The sequence below is a fragment of the Myiozetetes cayanensis genome, unplaced genomic scaffold (assembly GCF_022539395.1).
Source record: "Myiozetetes cayanensis isolate MyiCay16 unplaced genomic scaffold, myiCay2020 scf14, whole genome shotgun sequence".
Taxonomy (NCBI): domain Eukaryota; kingdom Metazoa; phylum Chordata; class Aves; order Passeriformes; family Tyrannidae; genus Myiozetetes; species Myiozetetes cayanensis.
The window spans coordinates 13043268-13051559 of record NW_026087048.1 but is presented as its reverse complement, the minus strand read 5'-3'; positions in this window follow the sequence as shown (position 1 = coordinate 13051559).

Sequence of the window (8292 nt, the reverse complement as noted above, 5' to 3'; positions counted from 1 at the left end):
GCTCAGCCCCAACCTTGGGAGGTGGCCAAGGCAGCCGGGTGACGCAGGCACACCTGACGCACACATCAGTGCCATTAGCAGGCACATCTTGCACTTCCCTTCTTAACTCCTCCCTGCCTGGTAGAGGAAGCCAGGAACAGCTCAGAAATGCTTTGAAACGTGTCTGACATATCTAAAAAAATCTTGGTCCTCACAATGGCCCAAACACAACCGTCCTTCAACAGATACAATAACCTGGGCTCTGCCGTGAGTGCATGATCTGGGCACTCTCCACTAGACCTGGTAGGAAACACAGCCTCACAGTAGGTCTTTGAATCCTGCTTGTTCCAGTTTCTCCCAGGTGTGTTCCTGGTGCAGCAAGCTGTAAAACAGGGCCAGCACCACTCTCTGTGCCAGCCTCGGGGTGCAGCTCAGCTGAGCCCCAGCACAATGCCATGTAATGTCAGCGGGACCTGGCAAGGTATGGCAGGAACTGAACCCCACAGGGCACAGAGAGGGGTGCAAGAGGAGCACAGGTGGGGCAGGTTTTTCTGTTTCTTCCTCTCTGTATTTTCCACCTCTCTCAGTGGGGCAGGAGGGAAGCGAGGATGTAGGAAAGGTGAAAGCTCAGTGAGCCTGCATGCAACTGTCAGATGATGGTGGCATTCCAAAGGCAGTGCAGCAGCACTGTCTTCTGCTCCTGGAAGAGCAGACCCAGAGGAAAGACACAGCAGAGGGATGCTTTGCTTATGGCCATATAACCTGCCCCATGTAACTGCATCCTCTCGGGGGGCACTCGAGTTCATGCGGCATCCCACAGCTCCAAGCTTGTTTGTCCACCTGAGCAGACAAATTTGTTGCCCCTCCAGCCCCCTATCTCACCACCCCATAGCACTGACTTGCCCTGTGATGGTTGATGGAAGACACAGGTATGTAGGGATGAAGCTGGAAAAAGCTGCCAAAGGAGGTGTAAGGCCATAAGGTTTTAGCAGCCTGTGACTCAGCCTGCCTTGCCGTCAGCCTAAGGCATAATTAAGGAAAAAAACCCTCCACTTCTGAAGTCTTGACCATTCAAACATTTCAGTGAGACCCTCTTTCAAGAGGAAGCCTGGTTTGGGCTCCAGGCAAGGGACAGATTTCTCTAAGCACTCATCTATGGTGGTCCAGGGCAGGTTCTTCCTTGCCTGCCCTCCTGGCAGCACAGCACAGCCCTGGGGTTGCACATTGGCACAAAGCACTGAGAGCTTGTCCCCATTGCCACTTCGCTTGTTTAACCCTCCTGCTGAATTCCCTCCCTGCTTTGGGAGCAAATCTGGGGGCAGCAAGGCAGGCAGAGGCCGGCTGCTCTTTGGTGCTGACATGCCCTGCAAGCTTTGCCATGATCTCCAGCACTCAGGGAGGGTGAGAAACAAATTTGGGGTTTAATGCCTATTTGCATGAGATTTGAAGGGCTTGGAAAACCCCATCACTGAGCTGCAGCTCCCCAGCCCCCCAAAACCTGCTGCTGAGCAAACCCCACATGGATGATTAGGGGTGGTGGCAATCTGCTCCCTGACAACGATGTTTGCTCTGAATAATCTAAATGGTGACATTCGGCCCATTTTCACCCCCTGAGAGCTAATCAGGATTTTCACAGGTGTTTGTGAATATTCACTAACATGCCAGCTCGGAGTTGCCATGGCTGAACACGCTTGGGCTCCTCACACACTCCGGCTCATCCCACAAGAGGCCCCACTGCTGCTCATGTCAGGAGGCTGAGCATCTTTAGGCGGGTGAAGGAGAGTTGGGCTGTCTCACAATTTATGCTAAATTTTGTGATAATTGAAGAATCTGCAGAAAACTCAGCCATTATCTCAACAACTCTGAACAATGATTAACCCAAACCCATGAATCCAGCACTGGGCTTTTTTATCAGAGGGAAAACATTGTCAAATGAGTTTTTTCCAGCCAGCTGCGAGTGCAGGTAACCGATAAGCCCGTCATTGGAGTGGGGCTGAGCCAATGGGAGCTGCTGGTGACGGCTTTTACTTCTGTCTAGCAACAGCTTCTCCTTGAGCAGCAGACACAATCCAATTCTTTCTGTTGCTTTTATTGAGCTTCCCTCCTACTACATGGGGGTTTTCATGGGGGACACTAAGAAACTGAGTTTCATGTGCATTGCTACGTTTTTCTGCATGTTTTGGTGTCTATTCCTATCCTGCACGGTGAGAGCTTTGCAGCTGTGAAAGGCTCCATCCTGCTCACATCCTGAGCTCTGCTCACATCCTGGGCTCTGCTCACACCCTGCCTTGTCCATGCACCAGAGCTCTGTTGGGTGTTTGTTGGACACCTATAGGGTACTTGGAATAGCACCACAGCAGAACAGCAGCTGTACTGGGAGTCCCTGTGCCCGGGATCTGTCTGATCAGAGGCCACCCTGCATCGCTAATGCCTGACCATGGTCCAGCACCTCTCCCAGCTGCAAGGGGCTGTTTGCATGGGGACCATGGCTGGGAGCAACATCCCCTGATCAAACACCTGGTTAGCTTTGCTGCTGGCTCTGGTTATTGTGGTACGTGTGGTCAAAATGCCACGTAAACTCCAAATCACAACATCATGTAATATCCTGAGTTGGAGGGAACCCCCCAATACCTGGCTACACAGGATATCCCTGAAAATCACAACATGAGTGTCTTGGAGAGGAGCAATACCCAATAACAGCCTGGAGCAAGCCCCCAGCCTGAGGCTGTCTGTCCCCTCGCTGTGGGGACACAGAGGAACAATTCACCCTGTTTGCAGTCAGAAAGCAGAGGCTTCGCTCAGGCATTCACTGGAGACCACAGTGGAGGGAGGACCCGGCCCCCTTGTATCCCCACCCCATCAGTACCCCCACCCACCATCACCCCTCTCTACCCCCTAAGCGTAAATTAGAAGGGAGAAAACTCTCGGCCAAGTATAAATTAAAATCTCAGGAGCTTTAATAAGCCGCTTGGCCGGAAGAAGCAGATAGGTGTGATGTGGAAATGAATAGGCACATCTGGCAGCCGCTTAGCACCTGGGCTGCAGGAGGGGTGTGCGTGATGTGTGCGTGTGCAAACCCCAGCACAGCCTCCCGGATTGGCTGCAGAACCCCTTCCCGACCAACGCCGGGGAACGGGGTGGCCTAGCAACAGTCTTTTCCTAATGAAAAACAAGCCACTTAACTAACCATCGTGACTGTGTGCATAGGAGAGGAAAAGGCACAATTCCCGGCAGCTCCATCCTCCCTAGGCAGCTGACCCCAAAGGGGGCTGCAAAGGATGGACAGGTGGGGTGGCCTGACCCAAATAACCCTGTACCTCTCAGTCCCTGCTCCATGGATGCTTTGGGTGCATGGGTAGGTTTGCTGCAGGCAAAACACAAAGAAACTCCCAGGGATAAGCGTGGGGGGGCTGGGTGTCAATAGGTCACAGGGGCCATGAAGTGCTGAAGGTGCCACCTTTAGATTAGGAGTGCTTCAGGACAGCTTTCTCCTGGCAAGGTGTTCAGTTCCCAGTATGGCAACATGGGGAGAGGACCCAGCTCAGCACACCAGCACTGGAAGCAGCAGCAGTGTGGTGTGGTGTTTCCTTTATCCCCAGTTGCTGCATCATCTCAGGGAGCTTTAAGCTCTGCACCAAACCTGTGGTCTTCCAGCCTGCTTTTCCCCTGCCAGCTCACCTTGGGGCGATGGGGACATGTTAGAGCATCTATGGTGTTTTTTTAATTTTTCATTTAAAGGGAGGCTTCGTCTCAGCTGAAAGCACAGCCTGTGCTTCCAGCTCAGACCTGCCCCACAACAGATCTGCCTCCATCACTCCGCTCCTCACACCTGGGTCCCCTCACAAAGGATTAGAAATAACCCTTTATTATTCTTTTTTTTTTTTTCCCACAAATGAGAAAACATAATGCCGTCATCTTTCCAATGCCACTGGCCAGGTTGAGCAGCAAGTGTGGTATGCTCCAGGCCAATATCCCTGCCACGAAGGATGGAGTGGGGCAAAGACTCTTCTCTGGGGGGACCTGATGGAGAAAATTAAAAATCAACTGGAGTAGAGGGAAAGCGCAAAACATGACTCCTCAATCCCCTGAGCTGACACCCTGGAAATCCCCCCCATCCCAGTTTTCACTCCATTTCTGCCCATTTCAGGTTTGTGCAGTCCCGGCTGTTCACTAGATGGTGCCCTCGGGCTGCTGGTTCCTGAATTATCTCCCCGCAGGCTGGGATGGGACGGGGACCGGCTCTGCCCCGAGTTCCCAGGATGTATTTTCAGCAGCTCACAAGCACAAAAGCGGCAGGAAGGCCACTTACATCGCTCAGTGTTTTGGCGTCTTTGGTATCTGGTAATGCACTGCAAGCAGCGGTCACTCTCCCATATCCCAGGTCTACCTGAAACCATTGGTTTTTACAGCCCTAAAACAGGAGGAGAAGATGGACAAAGAGGCAATTCCATGGCGAATGCATTTGAACAAAATAGTGGCTAACCATCCACAACTGTCACCAAAAAACATGTACAGCTGAAGTTTTGGAGCACCGTGAGGGGGGAAAGAGGAGGAAGACAAGATAGCACCCATTAGTGTTACTAGGAAGGTAGCAATCAAGAATGTAAAACAAGGGTCATAAAGTAACATCAGCTCTCTCTGTTGGGGACGAACCCTGCCATGGGCAGCAGGATGCAATAAGACAGGGATTCAGGGCATCCTGTGGTCCTGTGAATACAGGACCACCTATAGACCCAGGGCAGGAACAGCCAGAGAGGCTGCAGGGCAACACTGGTGTGTGTTTACCATCCTGAGACATCACTGTTTGCATTCAGACTTCACCTGGCCAAGGTGAAGACTTTTTCCTTTTATTGGAAACCACTCCTGACTTTATAAGCTGGGGATCTCAGCCATGAGTGGCAGCTTCCAGGGGCCAAGTCATACAAGGCCACTCTGTGGTGGCACTGTGGGACATTCCGGGGTCCCCCTTAATCTTCTGGTCTCTTAAAACAGCACAATGATGGAAAAGATCAAAGCCAGAGCTACACAGAGAGGCGACTGTTGTCATTTTAAGATGGCATTAATATGCAGTTTAGGGTGAAAACGTTTCTCCAAAACTGATTTCTTGTTGCTGCTCATCTCTGCCCTGCCCCAGGCAAACCCTGAGTACTCCTCAAACATGGGGACTCCCACTCCTCCGGGTCCTGCAGAGCCATCCAGACTATTGCTCAGGGGCTGAGCAATAAAGACCAGGAACTGTGCCAAATTTTTGTTGTTATTTTTATATTATCATTTTTAGGGTTTGGGTTTTGTGTGTTTTTTGTTTGGTTGGTTTTGTTTGGTTGGTTTTGTTTTTGGTTGTGGTGGGTTTTTTTTAGTACTGGGCAGATCAAGCTGGAAATAATGGGGGAGAAATTATGTTTGCCTTCAGCATCAGCAGCCTAAATGTCCTGGAGGGAGACATCTTGCCAATGAGTCTAGTGGAGCTAACGTCAGCAGGAGGCAGGAATGGTCCTCTTGGCCTCTGGCATCATTGACTGCAATAATAAGAGGGGAAAATGGCACTCAGAGGCCTCCTTAGAATCTCTCATTTTGGGGATGAATGTAGAGAATGAGCACATGAACACAACTGCCCACAGAGCCTCCTTTTGATCTTCTAGGTCTCCCTCATTGGAGGGAATCTTGACTAAATAAACCCATTAAACTGGGAATTTAATCCCAGGTACCTCCATGGGGACTGCTCTCCAGCAATCAAATGATGCTTCTGCCTTGGACAGATTTAGGTTCATCTCACCTCTAGGAATGGCACCTTCCTTGCCACTGAATCCCATTTCCTGAAGTCCTGGCCTGAGACAGATCTGCCCCCTTTATGCCTGGGGACCTGACAACCCACTGCCTCCAACCCTGCAAGTAGACTCCCACATTTAGCACCTAAGTCCAGTGTCAGGTCAAGCTACACATCCCTTCCATCTCCATAATTTGCCTTTGTGCGAGCTCAGGATATACCCTTGAGAGGCAAGTGTTTTGCAGCCCATGCTACATTGAACAAGGATGTGTTTTCCACATTTACTTGTAGTTCAGGAGAGAAAATTTGCAGCAGAAACCAAGTCCTGGGTGGTGGGAAACACTTGGCAGAGATGATCTCTCTTTCCTTTCTAATCTTTGTTGGCACCAGGCAAGCACTGAGCCCCCCAGGAGGGGACAGGGGCATTAGGTGTGGGGAGAGGGAAAGAAGGAGCACCTGAAGGGAGTTTAAGGGGAGGGATTTTCCCCCTTGGACTTGCCTCTAACAGTCTCAGGCCATCACTCCTCCCCCAGGGGACCCATTTCACCTCCTAACAGCTCTGTTCATGGGAGTTGCTGCAGTGGGGGCCCACAGGGTTGTGTGAGGCTCCACCAAGTATTCTGGGCTCATACCCACTCCCTTGCCAGGAGTGGGCACAAGGTTTGAAGGCAGGGGGACTGACTGCACCCCCCAGCCCCCTGAGAGCCTTACAATGCAGGATCAGGATCAATCCTGCCTGCCTTCGTCCCCCAAGACTGGAGAGCACCAGTGCCAAATCCGAGACACTGTGTGTGTGTGTGCACCAATTTGGCCTGTCCCTCCGTCCCCGGGAGCGGGGCTGACCCACTCGGCAGGTCCCGATAACGGGACGTTTTTGAGAAGAAGCCTTATGAAACTGCCTTTCACGGGCAGCACAGAGGACAGTTGTTCCCAGGGCCAAACCTCCCTTCTGCCCTGCTCCTGCTGGGGGATACTCGGCTGCTCGAAACCCGCAGAGCCCGTGGCAGAGGAGGAGAGGTGGGAAGGGGGATTTACGGCTCTGTGCGAGGCCAGCGGGAGGAGCCATGCCGGGGCAGGGGCTTGGGGAGAGGGCGGCATCAAGGCAGGGCTGCAGCCGGCTGACGCCAGCCCCACTCTGCGGCCTGAGACCCTTCCAAGGCGCCAGCCGAGGTACAGATGTTCCCATTGTGCATCTTGGGAGCCTTCTCGGAAAACTCCAGCAGCTTCGTTCCTCAAGCTGCCTTTTTAGCTCCAGCTTTTGGGGTTTTTTCTCTCTCTCTCTCTTTTTTTTTTTTTTTTTTTCCAAAGCATATATATAAGTTTGGAAGAGAGCCTTCTCACTGCTGCATTTCTTTGCCTCATGCCAACCCCCTCAGAGTTTTAAGAGCTCCATCCCCCACTCTGTGTGTGTGTGTGTGTGTGTGTGTGTGTGTGTGTCCCCCACCTGAATGATCGCCACCATCCCAGGGGCTGGCACTGTTCGGCTCTGGTGCAAAGGAACCACTGGCAACCACAGCCTGTTTTATGCTGCAGGAGCTGGTTATTGGGCTGAAACAGATGGGTGGAAGAGTGGGGCTGTGCACCCGGGATCCTGCAAACCAGTTCTGCTCCAGTGCTCCCAGGCATTTGGTGCTGGAAGCGCATGACCCCATGACACATTGCTCCCTGACTCGGTTTTTCCACCACCAGAACAAGCAACATTGCAGTGGGGAGAGGAGAGGTTTGCAAACCACTCTGAGATCCTAAACTATAGAGTTTTGTTTCCCCCCCCCGCTTCCTATTAGCAGAAGCACCTAAGGGGGGGACAATAAGTGAGATGTGAAAGAGGGATTTTAGATGAGATGTCCGATGCAGCAGGAGAGGCAGCTTTGCAAACTCAAGTTGAGAATGGAGCTGAAAATGATGGAAGGATTTGGAGAAGAATCAGGCTCTTAGAACAGGATCAGGGCCAGGAATCAGAGCTGCAAGGTGCCTGCCCCTGCCTCTAGCTCCATATTTATGGTGTGCTTGGTTCGTGCAGGGAGAAGGACTGAGCAGTTCCTTGGGTTCAGTCTAGGTGTGAGGATAGAGAATGATAAAAAACCGGCTTTGAGACCTACTCTGGTCCTGCATCTCACCCTGCCCTTGCTTAGAAATCATTTGGGCCAAACCACAGAGCACCCTGGTTTCCCCATGGCTGAAGTTCCCAATTAGCCTCCAGGTCCAAATGCAAAAGAAAGGCAAGGATAAAGCCCTCATCCTGACCTGAATCCTCTCTCAAGTACAGCATCCTTAATGTTAGTGGTGGACCCAGATGTAATTTAGTTGGAAGTGCAGCTTAGAAGAGGGGAAATTACCCCATCTCTCCTTGCCAGCATTAGCAGCTTATGGATAAGAGGGTAATAAACAAGAATCAACTTCCAAAGAGAAACAGAAAAGCAACACCACTTAGAGCCAGAAAGCAACTGAAAGGGCACATTTGTAACAGGAAAGATGTTTACAGGCCACTGGCAGCAAAAAAAGCCATGGCTTTTAAAGGGAGAAGGGGCAAAGGGCATCTGTTTTTAAAA